The sequence below is a fragment of the Hibiscus syriacus genome, unplaced genomic scaffold (genome assembly GCF_006381635.1).
Source record: "Hibiscus syriacus cultivar Baekdansim isolate YM2019G1 unplaced genomic scaffold, ASM638163v2 tig00002237_pilon, whole genome shotgun sequence".
Classification (NCBI taxonomy): domain Eukaryota; kingdom Viridiplantae; phylum Streptophyta; class Magnoliopsida; order Malvales; family Malvaceae; genus Hibiscus; species Hibiscus syriacus.
In genome coordinates, this window is record NW_024061918.1 from 6870635 (window position 1) to 6887952 (window position 17318).

Here is a 17318-nt window from a genome sequence, read left to right on the forward strand (position 1 = left end):
ATTTAAAATAAAATAAAGAATAAAAGTAAAACAAATTGGCATAACAATTGAAAATAAGACACTATATATATATATATATAATAGGAAAACAATATATATAGTATATATAAAAAACAAAAATAAAAAATAGTAGTAAATATATATATATATATATATATATATATATATATATATATATATATATATATAATTACATACAAAATATGTACATGTATATATTAACTAGTATACGCATATATAAATCAAGAATTTTTTCGAAATCTATTATCTATTTTTGTGTCTGTCTGTCTATCTGTATGTCTATCTATCTATCAGCAGATAATGGTGCAAAAATGCTATGTTTGACAAGGTCATACATTAAACTGAAGAAATCTAACATATAAGTATCCTAAATTCGAAAAAATATAAACTTAAGGTTTTAAATTTTTTTTTACATTGATTCGCGAAAATGAGATGGAATAAAGGAATGTAGCACAATTTGATGATGAATATAGGGTATTTCTTGAAAAATCGACATGATTTTGACCCAAAAATGATGAAAAACAATGAAGATTTGAGAGATAAGGAGGGTTTTCATTGTCGGTTACTGTTAGGGTTTGAGGGATTTGAACAAAATTGGGAAAATTTGAGATATATAGCCCTTACCCGACCCCGAGTATTTATACTCATTTAATGAGTATTGATACTCACGTGCAAAATGTGTTGGTATCGATACAGGGTATCATTACTCCTAACGATACTACAAAAACAATATTGGTACTTCATGAAAAGTATCGATACTAAGGAAGAACAATATCAGTATTGTAAGCATAATATCGATACCAAATTCACAAAATGATAAAAAAAAAGCAATTAAGTCCTAAAATATCTTTTTTATCACAAATTAAGAACATACAACATATATGACCATATGAGACATAAAATTTTGATCAATAAACAAGCATTCATTCATTCATACAAGGTTTAATCAACAAAAAACACCTATGAATGCTAAAGTTACATGAGTTTCTAGTTAAAGTGCACCAAAAGGTCAAAGTCATAATGCATTCAATAGGGCATCATAAATGGTATAAGCAACTCTAAATTGACAAGGAAAACATGTTCAAACAAACAAATATACATTCAAGAATAATTTAAAAACTTTTTCAATTTTAATGAAAAATCTTAAACTCCCATAACTAATTACATAGTAGACATAAAAAGTTATTTATCATGCTTTTTCATAAAATCATAAAAGTGCGTAAATTATTTAAACAAAGTCAAGGTAGGTTTGTTAAACCTAATTCTCTTCTAGATGCCCAAAATCTTTCCTTATCTAAAGGTTTTGTAAAAATATCCGTTACTTGGTGCAAAGTGTCTACATACTCTAGAATTATATCTTCCTTTTAGACATGATCTCTAATGAAATGATGTCTAATTTCAGTATGCTTAGTTCTAGAATGTTGGATGGGAATTTTGGTGAGACAAATAGAACTAGTATTGTCACACTTGATAGGGATAGTACCTACACTAATTCCAGAGTCTACGACTTGTTGTTTCATCCATAAAACTTGAGTACAACAACTAACGACCAAAATGTATTCCGCTTCAGTGGTTGATAATGCTACACTATTTTTTTTAAAACCATGAAATCAACATACTAGCTAGAAATTAACAAGTATTGGAGGTGCTTTTCCTATTTAATTTACATCCTCTATAATCCGCATTTGAGAAGGTATGCAAGCTAATGTTAAAGTCTAGAATACAAAATTCCTATACTAGGTGTCTCTCTAAGGTATCTAAAGATTCTCTTAATGGCTTGTAAATTTGATTTCTTAGGATGTAATTAAAATCTAGAACATAAGCAAACACTAAACATAATGTACGGTTTGATTGCGGTAAGATAAAGCAATGATCTAATCATAGACTACACACTTACCTTCTTCATCCTTGTCAAGCTTTGTAGACGAGCTCATAAGAGTGGCTTGAGGTTTCACATCCTCCAATCCAAACTTCTTGAGCATATCTTTGATTTACTTAGCTTGATTGATGAAAATTCCATCTTTCCTTTATTTCATTTGGAGTCCAAAGAAAAATGAGAGCTCCCCCCCATCATGCTTATCTCAAATTCACCTTGCATTAACTTAGCAAATTCTTGGCAAAGATTATCATTAGTAGATCCAAAAATTATATCATCAACATATACTTAAACTACTAACAAATATTTGCCTTTACTTTTTATAAAGAATGTAGTGTCAACCTTCCATTTTAAAAATCCTTTTTCAACAAGAAAATTAGACAATCTTTCATACCAAGCTCTGGGAGCTTGTTTTAAACCATATAAAGCTTTTGTAAATTTAAAAACATGATTTTGTAAATTTTGAATCCTTATAACCAGGAGGTTGTTCCACATACATTTTTTATAAACCATTTAGAAAAAAACACTTTTAACATCCATTTGATATAAAGTAAAGCCATGATAACATGAAAATGCTAATAATATTCTAATTGCCTCCATACTAGCTATAGGATCATAAGTTTTATCAAAATCTATCCCTTCTTCTTGAGTACAACCTTGAACAACAAGTCTAGATTTGTTCTATGTTACCACTTTCATCATCTAACTTATTCCTAAAAACCCATTTAGTACCTATAGTAGATTTGTCACTAGGCCTTTCAACTAATGTCCATACATGACTAATCTCAAATTGATTTAACTCTTCTTGCATAACCAATATCCAAAATTTATCATTTAATGCATTTTTTATATTTTTAGGCTTTATGCATGAGATAAATGCAACATAATTACAAACATCTCTAAAAGAGGATATAATAGTTACCCCTTTATATGGATCACCCAAAATCTCACCATCATTGGCATAATTATATTCCTATGGGTAGGAGATTTCCCTTTCATCTAGAGTTATCTCCTCAACAACATCTTGTGTTTTTTCTTACATGTCCTCTTTAGATGATGATTCACCAACTTCATTTGATGTCATAATACCTTCATCATAATCAACACAAGAAACCTTCCTCAGAAGGGGTTATCATAAAAAACAACATGAATAGACTCTTCTACAACTAGAGTTCTTTTATTAAAGACTCGAAAAGTTTTAGAATTCATGGAATATCCAAGGAATATTCCTTCATCACTTTTAGGATCAAATTTGTCAAGGTTGTCTTATTCATTATTTAAAACAAAACACTTACACCCAAAAGGATGAAAATAACTAATATTAGGCTTTTTATTTTTGAAAAGTTCGTATAGATATTTCTTCAAAATAGCCCAAATCACTACTCTTTTTGTTGAGGGGTTCTAATGGCTGAAAAATTATGACTAATTCCATTAGAGTTACGAAATTCCTCAAAACCAAGATTTGAAAATGTGATAAATTTGTCTAAAGCTTCATCTTTAGTGCTTAAAAATAGAACCCATGTGTACCTAGAATAATCATCAACAATTACAAAGGCATATTGTTTTCCACCCAAGCAAGTAGTTCTAATAGGTCCAAATAAATCAATATGAATTAATTGCAACACTCTACTAGAGAAAAAATCATTAATGGATTTAAAGGAAACTTTTTTATGCTTACCCTTAGCACATGCATCACAAATTTTGTCTAACTTAAATTTTATCTTTGGTAAGCCTCTAATTAGATCACATTTAACATGCTTATCTAATAAGCTCATGCTAGCATGTTCAAGTTTTTTATGCCATAACCATGAGTCATTTTCATCATTCGCAACTAGACATATATTTGAGGAAACAATATCATCTAAATACACCATGTAAATGTTTCTTATTCTATGATCAATAAAAATTACCATGTTTGATGCAATGTCAACAATTTTACAACCATTAGACTCAAAAGTGGCATTGTATCCTTTATCACACAATTGACTTATACTAAGTAGATTATTCTTCAAACCATTGATATATAACACATTTTCAATTGAAATGGAAGAATTTTTAGCAATTGTACCGATTCTTTCTATATGGGCTTTGGAGTTGTCACCAAAAGTTATTACTCCTCTACTTTTAGGCTTGAGCACTTTGAAACGATTATTTTCACTAGTCATATGTCTTGAGAATCCAATATCAAGGTACCAAGAATTTGCACTTACGTTTTGTGCCTTGTAACAATGCTCCTCCACCTACAAACATATATTAATTTTTTTATTTTTGTTAACCAAATTCTTTTGGGTCCATAGGCATTAGTTCCCAATAATATAGTCCCTTTAGGAATCCATTTTTCTAGGATATCTTTTTCCTTAGTAGCAATTAGTCCTTTAGGGACCCATATGCTTCTAACAACTTTTCCATTAGAGGTTTTTTAGGACCTCTATGTTTGTAATATCTAAAGTTATTCTTAACATAGTTGGATTTATAAGTTTGAACTTTTTGAAATCTATTTGATCCAACTTTGTTAAAAGAAGCTTCGAGATCATCAAGCTCTTTGTTATGATCATCATGAACTTTAGAAAGTAAGTTATGCAAATCTTGATTTTCCTTTTTAAAATCATCATGTTTAACTTGCATATCTTTCATCTTATTTTCAAGTTCATTATTAGTCTTAAATAAGAGATCATTTTCTTTTTTCATTTTTGGAATATTTTTCTTTTTATTTGAAAGCATGATCTCAAATTATAAGGCTAATTCATCATAGGCCTCATGTAGGATGTCAAAGGAATATTCATTTAAATTGGATAAACTAGAGGTTACATTAGTTTCTCCCTCGATGGCCATAAGACACAAGTTGGCTACTTCTTGTCATTCTTCATCGGAGCATTCTTCATCTCTCTATGTAGCTACAAGTGTCTTTTGTGCCTTCTTGGATGCCCTTTCTTCTTCAAATGATGATTCACAATTTTGACATGTCTCGGTTTCTTGCATTCATAACAAATGGTGGGGTCCTTCTCCTTAGATTCATTATTGAAGCCCTCTTTTTTTTTTTAAATCTTCTTTTTTTTGAAATCTTCTTTCTTTTTGAAATCTTCTTTCTTTGTTGGACATCATGAATCTTCTAAATATTTTGGAAAACATTGTTATATCTTCATCTTCTTCTTAATTAGAATCGATCTATTCCTTGGTTGACTTGAGAGCAATTCCAACTTTCTTATTTTCCACCTTCTTCTTCTTTTTTCTTTTAGAGTTTCACCTGGTGAGTGAATAATGATTTAATGAGCTCATCAGTGTATAACTCCACCTACAAACATATATTATTTTGTTTTTATTTTTGTTAACCAAATTCTTTTGGGTCTATAGACATTAGTTCCCAATAATCTAGTCCCTTTAGGAATCCATTTTTCTAGGATATCTTTGTCCTTAGTAGCAATGAGTCCTTTAGGGATCCATATGCTTCTAACAACTTTTCCATTAGAGGTTCTTTTAGGACCTCTATGTTTGTTATATCTAAAGTTATTCTTAAAATAGTTGGATTTAGAAGTTTGGCCTTTTTGAAATCTATTTGATCCAACTTTGTTAAAAGAAGCTTTGAGATCATCAAGCTCTTTGTTACGACAATCATGAACTTTAGAAAGTAAGTTATATAAATCTTGATTTTCCTTTTTAAAATCATCAGGTTTAACTTGCATATCTTTCATCTTATTTTCAAGTTCATTATTAGTCTTAGATAAGAAATCATTTTTGTTTTTCATTTTTGAAATATTTTTCTTATTATTTGAAAGCATGATCTCAAATTATAAGGCTAATTCATCACAGTACTCATGTAGTTCGTCAAAGGAATATTCATTTAAATTGGATGAAAAAGAGGTTACATTAGTTTCTCCCTCGATGGCCATAAGACACAAGTTGGCTACTTCTTGTCCTTCTTCATTGGAGCATTCTTCATCACTCTATGTAGCTACAAGTGTCTTTTGTGCCTTCTTGGATGACCCTTTCTTCTTCAAATGATGATTAACAATTTTGACATGTCTCGGTTTCTTGCATTCATAACAAATAGTGGTCTTTCTCCTTAGATTCATTGTTGAAGCCCTCTTTTTTTTTTAAATCTTTTTTTTAAATCTTATTTCTTTGTTGGACTTTATGAATCTTCTAAATCTTTTGGAAAACATTGTTATATCTTCATATTCTTCTTCATTAAAATTACTCTATTCCTTGGTTGACTTGAGAGCAATTCCAACTTTCTTCTTCTCCACCTTATTCTTCCGTTTTCTTTTGGAGTTTCACCTCGTGAGTGAATAATGATTTAATTAGCTCATCAGTGTACAACTCCTATTCTTTGGCCTCTTCGATAATGGTTTCTTTGCCTTCCCACGAGGTAGGCAAAGAGGCAAACATCTTCCTTACCACTTCTTTATTGGGATAGACCTTCCCAAAATTCTTTAAATCATTGACAGTGACGGTAAATCAATCCGACATGGTTTTAATATCTTCATCATCCTTCATTTTGAAATTCTCATAATTGAGAGTGAGAATTCCAATATTTGATTTCTTCACTTGAGATGTACCCTGATGCGTTACTTATAGCTTGTCCTATATTTCTTTTTCATTTAAGCATGAAGACACCCTACTATATTCATCGGGACCAAATGAAAAAAAATATGATGTGCATGGCCTTAGCATTGAGTTGAATGAGTCTTCGAACTTTATCAGTTCATTTCGTTTTAACCTTCGATACCACAAGCTCTTCTTGCATCTTGGAAGGAATAGATGTTCCGTCGGTAATGACATCCCACACTGAATAATCAGAAACTTGAATGGATAATATCATTCTATTATTCCAATAAGAATAATTAGCACCATTAAAATATGGAGGCTTTGAAATGGATTGAGACATTAAAAATTTAGGAAGTTGATGGAGTGGTTATTGATGAAGAAATGATTGACTTTATCCAAGTATATTCTCAAGAGGATGTTAAGCCTTCCAATGAGATTAACTCTGATACCAATTGTTGAGTCAATTAAGATGATGAAATAGCCAAAAGGAGGTGAATTGACAAATAAAAAATTCGTTGGAAGATTGAAAGAAATATAGGAAAATGAACACAAGATTTTTTGTGTAGTTCTAAACCAAAGTCTACATCCACTACTTAATCTATCCACGCTAAGGATTTTCACAAATTTACTAATTTGTATAAACCTTTGAGGACAAGGTGTAACCTTACAACTCCCTTAAGAAATATAACCCAAACTCTTGAGAACACTCTTTCAAAGAGAAAATTACAAATTTGCAAACTTTGAAAAACTCATAAGGAAATTATTTGCACAATTCAAGAACAAATAAGAACACTAAACAAGTAAAACAAATGAGTACAATAATGTTCTTTGAAATTAAAAGAATATTGAAGAATGTTGACTTGATTTTGACTCAATGTGATTGATTTGACTTTCTTTTTGATTTATTGTGTTCACATATGACTTGAAATATTGTTTTTATATCATCTCATTCAATTCAAGCCGTTTGGGTTGTTGTGGATGTTAATAGAGCTCTTGGAATAAAGTTTCTCGCAATAAATATTGCCCAGGCGCCTTGAGTATCGATACTCGGGCTTGGAGTATCGGTACTACCTGTATTGATTACAAAAATCTAGCCGTTGATGAGAGAAGAGTATCAATACTCTTAAGTGAGTATCGATACTAGTATCGATACTCTAAGAGTATCGGTACAAAAGTAGTATACTGGAAACAATTTTTGTCAAAACCACAAAGGGAGCATTAGTACTCCCATCCAAAGTATTAGTATTACATGAACAGTATCGATATTGTTCTTGCAGTATCGATACTCTAGGGTTAAAAATCAATTTTTAACTCGATTAAAGTTTGAAAACATTTGTAAAATTGTTTGAAAATTATTTCCAGTTTATGACTTTAATTTTCAAAACGAGTTAGGAGTAAAATTGAGTTTTTGACCTTGAAAAAGATTTCAATATTCAAACGATTTAGTCGAATATAAACTTAAAAAATCGAATCGAAAATAATCTTAAAATTTCTTTAAAAATATTCATTTTTGGTATATCAAAATGCAAAGTATGATTCAACAAACACTATTAATAAAAATGTTAATATTTAGTTTTACCCATAAGCTATTTTTAAAACATCAAATATTTCCTTAAACTATGATTTTATATCTAATTTATCCCTAAAACTTTCTAATTTCTAGTTTTTTTAAACACCATTCCTTTTATAGGCCCTTAAATTTTGATAAGCTAGTTTATAGTATATGTGATTTGTAGGTTGTCAGGTGCATTATTTTTTACATTAAAATTAATTGAACATCTGACTTTAAATACTCATTTATTTGTCTTTAATGGAAAAATTCCATTTACCTATACAGTGTGGTTTTTGTTTTGTAAGAAAGGTGGTTCGAATATAGTTATGGTGGTGGGTGTTTAAACAATCTATAAATTTAAAAACTTTTAGGATAAATCAGATATAAAATCATTGTTTAAGGACTTATTTGATGTTTTAACAATAGTTTAGGAGTAAAACTAAATATTAACCTTTTTATTAATGCCTCCACATCATCAATTTAATAGAGATAATGGTGGAGTGGCTACTTGTTACAAATCGATAACGTTGGTGACCATTTTGTTACAAATCAATTACATTATTGACCAATTTTTTACTTTTGAAACTTCAGTAGGGAAAACGAAAATTTAAGAAAACATTAGTGACTATTGGTGTAGTGTCGAAACGATCCTCGAGCTTTGTGGGGCTGTGATGGGGATCGATCCAACTTAATTTTGGAAAAGGTTGGGTTTTAAAATAAAGAACAAATAAATAGATTTGGAGTCGCCATCGACCTTAGGGTTAGGTAGGTCGAATACCTAAAATTACCTTTTAAAATAATTTTAAGAAAAATAATTTTAAGAGATAAAAAATTATATGCGTTTAACCAAAAATTTGTTTTGATAAAGGGTTCGGGAGTCGATTACGTGTGGGGAAGGATAAACACACCCACAATGCCCGAAATCAGTACCTAAGTGATTATACATCATCTAAATATTGAAATTGGTAAATTCGAATATACATTTAAATTATGATCATTTTTTAGAAAAAAATAAGGGTTGTTATTTTGCACGAACAATTCTCGAAATACCTTCCTTGTCAATTAAGGGGCATTTCCATGGATTCCACATACAAAATAATATTACACAAATTTTTAAATAAAATACATATATTAAATATATTAATAAAAAAACAAATTCATTTGAATATATAAAAGGTATTATTTTATTCGAACAATTCTTGGAAACACACTTCCTGTTAGTTAAGGCACATTTCTATTAATTTCACACACAAATATATATTTTCTAAAAAGGAAAATACTAATATAGATATGTTGATCGAACTCATACACATTTAATAGCTTCCTAATAGCATGTAACAAACAAGAACAAATTAAAACACACCACAACACAAGTTGATTATACCGTACTAAAATATGACAAAAAGACAGAAACTTTAAAGACCAAACTGCAAAATCAGCAAAGCTTAGGGTAACCATTGCGAATATTATACAAATTAGACACCAGAATCATAAATATACTAACATAATTATTCAGAACTTAAATAATAAAAAATATTAAAATTTGAGGACTAAACTATAAACTAAGAAAAAGTAATGTCCATAATCAGAAACATCACACAAGCTAGGTATTGGAATCGTAATTTAGCCATCATCAATATCTAGGATTAAAATTAAAATCATTAAAATCTAAGGACTAAATCATATATTTACCCAAAACACATGTAAATATGGGCAGTGACTAAAATAAAAACGGAGTAAAACTTGAGATCCAAATTAAAATAAATGGAACTTTGCAGTTTACAATTTACAAGGGTTGCGAGAATAATTTTACCATGCGCCCAAAATGCAGAACCTAGCCCCCCTAAAAGACGTCACATGGAGTAGGGTATAAATACCTAAAATTTGGCCGAAAATGGCCTAAACTTATCATTTTGATTCTCTTTTTAGAATGAGAGAATATAACTCCTCTCGAACTTCTCTCTTCCCTCCCTCGCCAGGGGGAGCGGTGGTCTCTGATCAACGCTCACCGGAGAGCTCCACCATCATCCACGGTGGTTGGATCTCTAAAAAGCTACCCAAAATGATGCCCGTCCTACCCTTAATCCAAAAATACACCCCACTCAACCTAAAACTAACCCTAGCATCCTAGATCTAAGGGAAACGAAGGGGTTACCTTCGGTTTCCGGTGATTTCTATTTCCTCTGGTGGCGAGATACGCAACTTTGGGTGGTAAGCTTTCCTTTCCTCTCTTTATCTCGATTTTTTCTTTCTTGTCTTTTTTTTTGAATTAGAATCCCTGGATTTTTTCCTCCTCATTCTGTTCTCCCCCATAAACCTTTTATGGTTGTTGCTCTCTCCTATTTCTTTTGTTCTTCAAAAATCCTCATTTTTATCTCTGTCCTCCTTTGATTTTAGTGATGACTTGTTATTTTTCGAGAGAATAGGGCATGAGTGCCCTATCTTTTCTTGTGACAGAGCCCCGATTTCCTTGGGATTTCATTTATTTTTTATTATTTTTATTGTTTGATTTAGCCTATTTTTACTACTAACGATGACTTCTCGTCACTGTAGCTTGAAATGGTGGTGTTAGAGGTGATCGACGGTGGAAACAACAACAAGCAGTGACAGCGATGGCTGAAGACTAGGGTTAAAAACCCTAACTGGTTAGGGTTTTAAAATAGGCCTGGGTTTGGATCAATTTAGACTTGGGTCTGGGTTTCTGTTTGGGCATAAGAGTTGTGCTTCGGTCTGGGCCATTTGTAATTGGGTTGGTGTAATTGGCCTATTGGGTATGTAAAAAGAAAAAATAATATAAATAATAATAATAATATTAATAATAAAAGTAATAATAGTAATAATAATATAAATAACAACCCGGACAAAACGGGTGTGTACAGCTAGAGATGTACATGGGACCTGAACCTGACGGGTTTCGACCCGATCCGGTTGGGTTTTTTTTAAAAAAAATTGGGTTCAGGTTGGGTCAGGTTTTTTAAATGTGATGTTAGGGTCGGGACGTGTTCGGGTTTAGGGTGAAAATACCCAACCTGACCCGACTCGGCCCGAAAAATATATAATTTTACCTTATATATTTAGGAATAATTACAATAATACTCCTCTATATATTATTTTTTCAATTAAATCACTGTTTTTATTGAATAAAAATAATGTTTTTTATTATTTCGGGTCGGGTCGAGTTTTTAAGTTATATAACGGGTCGGGTTTGACTCAGATGAAATCTTGTTTTGGTCGGGTTGGGTTGGATATCGGGTGGAGGATTCTTTATTCTCGGGTCAAGTCGGGTGGACCAAAAACCTGACCCATGCCCATCCCTATCTACAACAACCCCTCTTTTCCTATTCTTGTGTTAACAAGAATATGGCAAAGATAAAAAGATAAAGTGTTTTTGTCCTGTTCCATCCCGACGCTATCTCAAGTGATACTGATAGATAACCCGAAGGATTTAATCATCATGCTCGAAAGACTTACTGATGACTCAAAGGACTTAACAATTTGGAAAATAGTTTATTGGGTAATAAAGCTTGGAAATCAAATTCTTAATTTTCAAAAATTTCATTTTCAGAAAACATTAAATGAGAAACTTTGGAAATCACTTTCTCATTTTTCAAAAATCATGTGAAAATATCCTACCCGAAGGTCTTACGGATGACCCGAAAGACTTATCATTTTGCTCGAAAGAATGACATATGACCTGAAGGATTTAATCAGCATGCTCGAAAGACTTACTGATGGCCCAAAGGACTTACAAATTTTGGAAATAATTTACTGGGTAAGAAACTTTGGAAATCGCTTCCTTACTTTTAAAAAATTTCATTTTCTGAAAATACTAAATGAGAAACTTTGGAAACCGCTTTCTTATTTTCAAAAAAAAAACTTAATGGTCGGTTAACATGCCTCACTTCAAAGTAATGTTTCTTTTGTGGATTGAGACCATCTATTCTTCAGGTCTTGCTTCTCCTAACGTGATTCCCTACATTTAAGGTTTGAATTCTAGCTTTCACTTGTTAGGATTTTGACATCATGAATCTTCACTTTTCATTGGAAAGTCTGTAAAAACAATGCGTTTAAGTATGAAACACGAATGCAATTAAATGTGTTAATGTAATGCATTTTATTTTATGCCAATGATGTTCTCATGCATGCATAAATGCTAATTCAATTTTTTTACTATAAAGTGGTGAACAAGGTTTTCTTTCACTTGACCACTCCTCTCTAGGGTTTACTTTAGATATTAGGGTAGCAACTTATGATTTCAAGCTTGCAACTTTGAAGAGCCATATGATCATCTTATGTCTTTGTGTCATCTCTGCCTCTTATCTGCATTAAAATCTCAAAAGAGATGTTTCATTTCTTGAATTCTTACTGCAATCAGAATTATGACCTTGATGCCCCTTTCTGTCTTTGACTCAATTGTACTATCAGAGTTGTTTTTCTAGGACCCTACAGTTAATTGATGCTCGACTAATTTGCTCTACAAGGTATACTCTTCCAAAATTCATGGTCCATCCCTGACACTCCAAGTTGTGAGGCTCATTCTCAATGTCTTTTATGTCTGAACCTTGTTATACCAACATGATCGAGACTTTTGGTCATGCCCCAATGTAGGTACTTTCATGACTCATCCTTATTTGTGTGCCAAAATTTCATCCTTGACTGGTCTCACTCTTGCATCACTAAACAACAATGTTATGATGCCACGGACACTTAAAAAGTGATTAAATTGGTAACATAAATGTCTTGCATTTTTGTTATGAGCTGGGATATGTGTCCATTTTGAATAAGACAATCATCTGCTTCTTGATGGGTTACCATCAACGTCACAAGGAAATGTTACAAGTTCTATCCCTCAGTCCTTATGATCTATCAGACTATTTATTTTGGATTGTGGAATGCTTCATTATTCTGGCATCGTTTATTCTTTTTCTCTAATAGAGGCAGAATGACTTCACATGCTTCAAGGACCTTTCGCATTTGAGACTATCATGTTTGAAAATGTTTTTCTGCTTTATTTTATTTTAGAAATCAAATAATGAAAGAATTTTACTCCTTAATTCAAGCTCTCAATTAAAGTAAATCATGAGTTCACAAAATATCAAAAGAATCAACAACTCTTTTAATATTTTCAAAGTTATAGCTCTTTGTCAAGCTTCAAAATTAATAGGTTGACTTCAGGTTGGCTTTCCTATTTTATAAGGTTTTAGTGATCAAATATGTCTTTTCTTCCTTGGTCCTTGTGAACATTACAACATGCCCCTATTTCTTAGCTTGGTATTTTAACTGGATGCGGACAAAATGACACAACTAGCATATTTAATTACTAGACTTTCCAGCAAACTTCTATTTCAGTTCTCTGAAATCTTCCATCTGTTCAAGCTTCACAGACTTCCTTAGAAGAGGTAGTGTATAGATATCGATCTAAATATGAATTTCCTGAGTTCTTGTGTGAGGTTGACTATAACAGGTGCTACTCAACTCCCTTATTCCATTTTACTGAAACTAGTTATTAGATAAATTTAATTTAATTTTCTATTATTTGGCTAGCTGAATTCATCTTTATTGTGTGTATATATATATATATATATATATATATTATAAACGCCTTCATTGGGCTAACTGAAGGGATCATCTCATCACAAAGTCTTTGACTTGACAATAGTTGTGGAGCAAACACTGAATTGCTGAGTACCCGAGCAATGTCATGGTTTGAATACAATCTATTCATAAAGTCGGGGTTTTTGATTTTCCTCTATAACTAATTGATTTAGTGGAATAGCTCAACTTTATTGTATAATCTATAATAATAAATTATTAACCTTTTGAGTATTCAAATTAGAATTTCTTAAGCTCATCAAGAAGAACCTGTTATAGTCTATGTGTCTTTGATGGTCAGACAATCCCATATTTAGAGTTCAGTTCCCAAACAATTTACCTATACTAAATTCATCACTCCACCATTCCATTTGTGAAGATTAGGGTCATCACTGAACGTCCTCAACAGAAGTGTAGCCTAGTTAGTTTTGTAATGTCATACACAAGAGATGCCCCATATTGCCCGCTCCTATGCATACCTGAATACCAAGCCTCTTGTTCATTTCCTTATGAGATGAGAATGCTATATCGGTCCCTGCAATAGAAGGGCATGGTGTTCTAGTGTATCTTCTGGGGTAAGGTCGAGGGTTCTTGTTTTTATCAATTTTCAATCATGTCACTTTGTCAAAGATTTATAACTCTAATCACTTAAAGAGTTTTTAATTTAGTTGATATTTAAAGAACTGCAATATTGCAAATTTTATTTAATGTTAACCATCCTTAAAATAGAACAAATTAATTTAAAATATCCTTACAAAAAACTAAGAAAGAACAAAAAAAAAATTCAAACAAGATGCTACAAATGGAATAAATCTCCATGATTGATGAAATGATCTCTTCCTAATTAGGATGCCCCATTACTCATCTAATGTAGTGGCACTTGACTTAATCGGATGCTAAATATTGTGCTTTAATTCCCCACTCGAGTTTATTATCCATTATACCACTAGTTCTTGTGTCAACGTCCCATTTTCAACAAGCATCTCTATCTTCTTTAACAGCGGCCTACAATTCCCCGTAGAATGCCCAGATGCCCCCAAGTGGAAATCACAAACACAATCTTGATCATAGCTGTGGGCAGAAGGGTTTGGTGGCACTTTCGTTTGCCTCGGTGTGAGGTATTAACCTTTAATCAAATGGGGGTACAGATCTGATATAGATGTTTAGAACACCTCCAAAGTATATCTTGGTCGTGAGATTTTCTTTGGTCGGTCCGAACGACTAGCTGCTCCTTTTATTTTGTGGCCGTGGACGTAACATTCATTTACATTATCAACTTTCTCTTTTTGATTGGTTGAGCTTTTGGAAGTGACTTTTAAGTTTCCTTCAGTGATTGCATTTTTAATTATTTCCACAGCTGTCACAAGATCCTTGAAGTACCCTGTTGAATTTGCCAACATTAACTCAAAGAAAGGATCTGGGAGAGAATTATAAAACATATAAGATATTTATTCTTCTAACATAGGAGGTTGAACTTGTGCCGTCACTCATCTCCATCTTAGGGTATATTCTTTAAATCTTTCAATGGCCTTCATCCTTATTCCTTAAAGATCCCGACGCTTTTGAGCTAAGTCTTTAACATATCGATATTGCCCCAAAAAGGCATTAGCTAGATCGACCCATGCCTTGATCTACTCTTTATTCAAACGATCAGACCATACTACCGATGACCCAGCGAGAATATAATGAAAATAGTGAATCGGCAAATTATCATCATTTAAGTACCCTTTCATCTTTCTGCAAAACATTATCAGATGAATTAGGGGACAACTGGTGCCATCATATTTCTCAAAATTAGGCACCTTAAATTCATGTGGGATAATCAAATCAGGGACCACACAGAGTTATCTCACTTCTAGTTCTTTATAGGAGGCATTAACATTTTTCATAGCTCTAATTGCTTCCTTCAACCGCTTGAATTTATCTTTGAATTTCTTTGAACAATGAGGCTCTTCCCTAGGTTTGAGTGGGATGCTCCAGGGTAGGTTATTATTCTCAACGTATTAGTCTGATAATACTGATATCGTTTATCAGCTATCTTCTCTCTATTAGCAGCCTTGGTTTCCATCACCTGGATCGTTCGATTTGATTCATCTTGTAGAGAATTCGATGTTTGATTCTTCATATCTCGTTATAACCCAGTCAACTACTCCTGCAACCGATCTTGTGATTCCTCATGAGATTGCTCTATGGTTTCCATTTGTTTGTTCATGATGATGAGACTATAGTATGAAAGAATAATCTTTGTATTACTATTACAAAACCCTTCGTAAATTATTTTCATGTTTCATAACGAATGCATGTAAAAATACTTAAATAAACAAATATGATGCAATTGCATATATGCAAAAGGTTTCATTCCAGAGTGACCATCTTAAAACAACTTTCATTGAAAACAAAGGTTTTAATACATCAAGCAAACTTTACATATAAAGGCTAGCTTTCACTCCTAACTTCTCTATCTTTCTCAAAAGAGACAAGTTAACTTCCAGTCATACAAAGGTGTTGAGTTGTCAATCTGCTTCAATTCTCTTGTAAAGCCAACTAAATCAACCAATTTGTGAGCCACATTGCTTGCTTGGGCAACAGTTTCTTGTATGATGTCATCTTTTTCCTTCATCTTCTGTGTCAATTCTTGGAGCTGTAGATAATGTTGTTCATTCTTCCTTGTAAGAATGTATTTATGCTTACGAAGTTCTCGTGCAATATCTCTATAATCATCTACAATCTTCATCAATGTCTTGTTTCTGGCTCTAGCGGCTTCTAGCTCAGTATCAGTCTCACGCTTGTGGCACTGATATGAAGCTCCCATGCTGGCTATATATATATTCAACATCTGATTTTCGGCTTGACATCTTCACAAATCGACGACGAATGTATTGCGCCTTTCTTCTGCAATCTTTAAATCATAAGAGAACTTCTTGGCTCAACCTTCATGCACCTTTCAATTCTTTCTCCATTGTTCAACATTGTTTTTTCAGTTTAGTGACCCATGTTGTCCACTCTTGTGTGGTATACAAACATTTTTAAATATTTGAGTGATCCTTTGAAAACCATCACGTATGGCTTCTATCTCTCTATCTCCTCTTCCTCTTCATCAAGCATATGGTCTTGTGCATGGCTCTCCACTATCCTCGTAGTTTACTCAAGATGTCATTCCCTAGCACTGTTATAGTTTACTTGATCATGAAACCCTTTATCCATTATGAAAACCTTTTACTCTGATGACCACTCACAAATCAACACCTTGATTATGTCATGATCATGCAATGCAAGCAAAAGGAAAAGTAACATAAAAACACGTTAGTACAAACAAGAATTACTGTAAAAGCAATCAAAATAAATTAATAAGCTAATGCAAAACCAGAATGCAAATGCAAACACACAAGGTGTTAATTCTAAAAGCAATCACCATAGAAAAATCTTTATCAGACCATAAGTGCTCCTTACACTAGACAGACGGGCTTCATTTTCTTCATTTACTTGATCTAGGCCTTTCTCAAGATTTTATGTTGTCTTTGTAGTCATTATTAGACTCCTCAAAGTGTTGACTCATATTTCTTCGTTTTACTTCACATATCGTGATTGTTGGATCTCTAGACTTCCATTTTCGTGGGATTCTTCAAGAGGAAAGCGGCCTTGATATCTTGTGAAGAATCTTCTCATTCTTGATTCAACTATCATCTGACTATTTGATACCATCTTGATCTTTGTTTAATAGGAATCATTGAT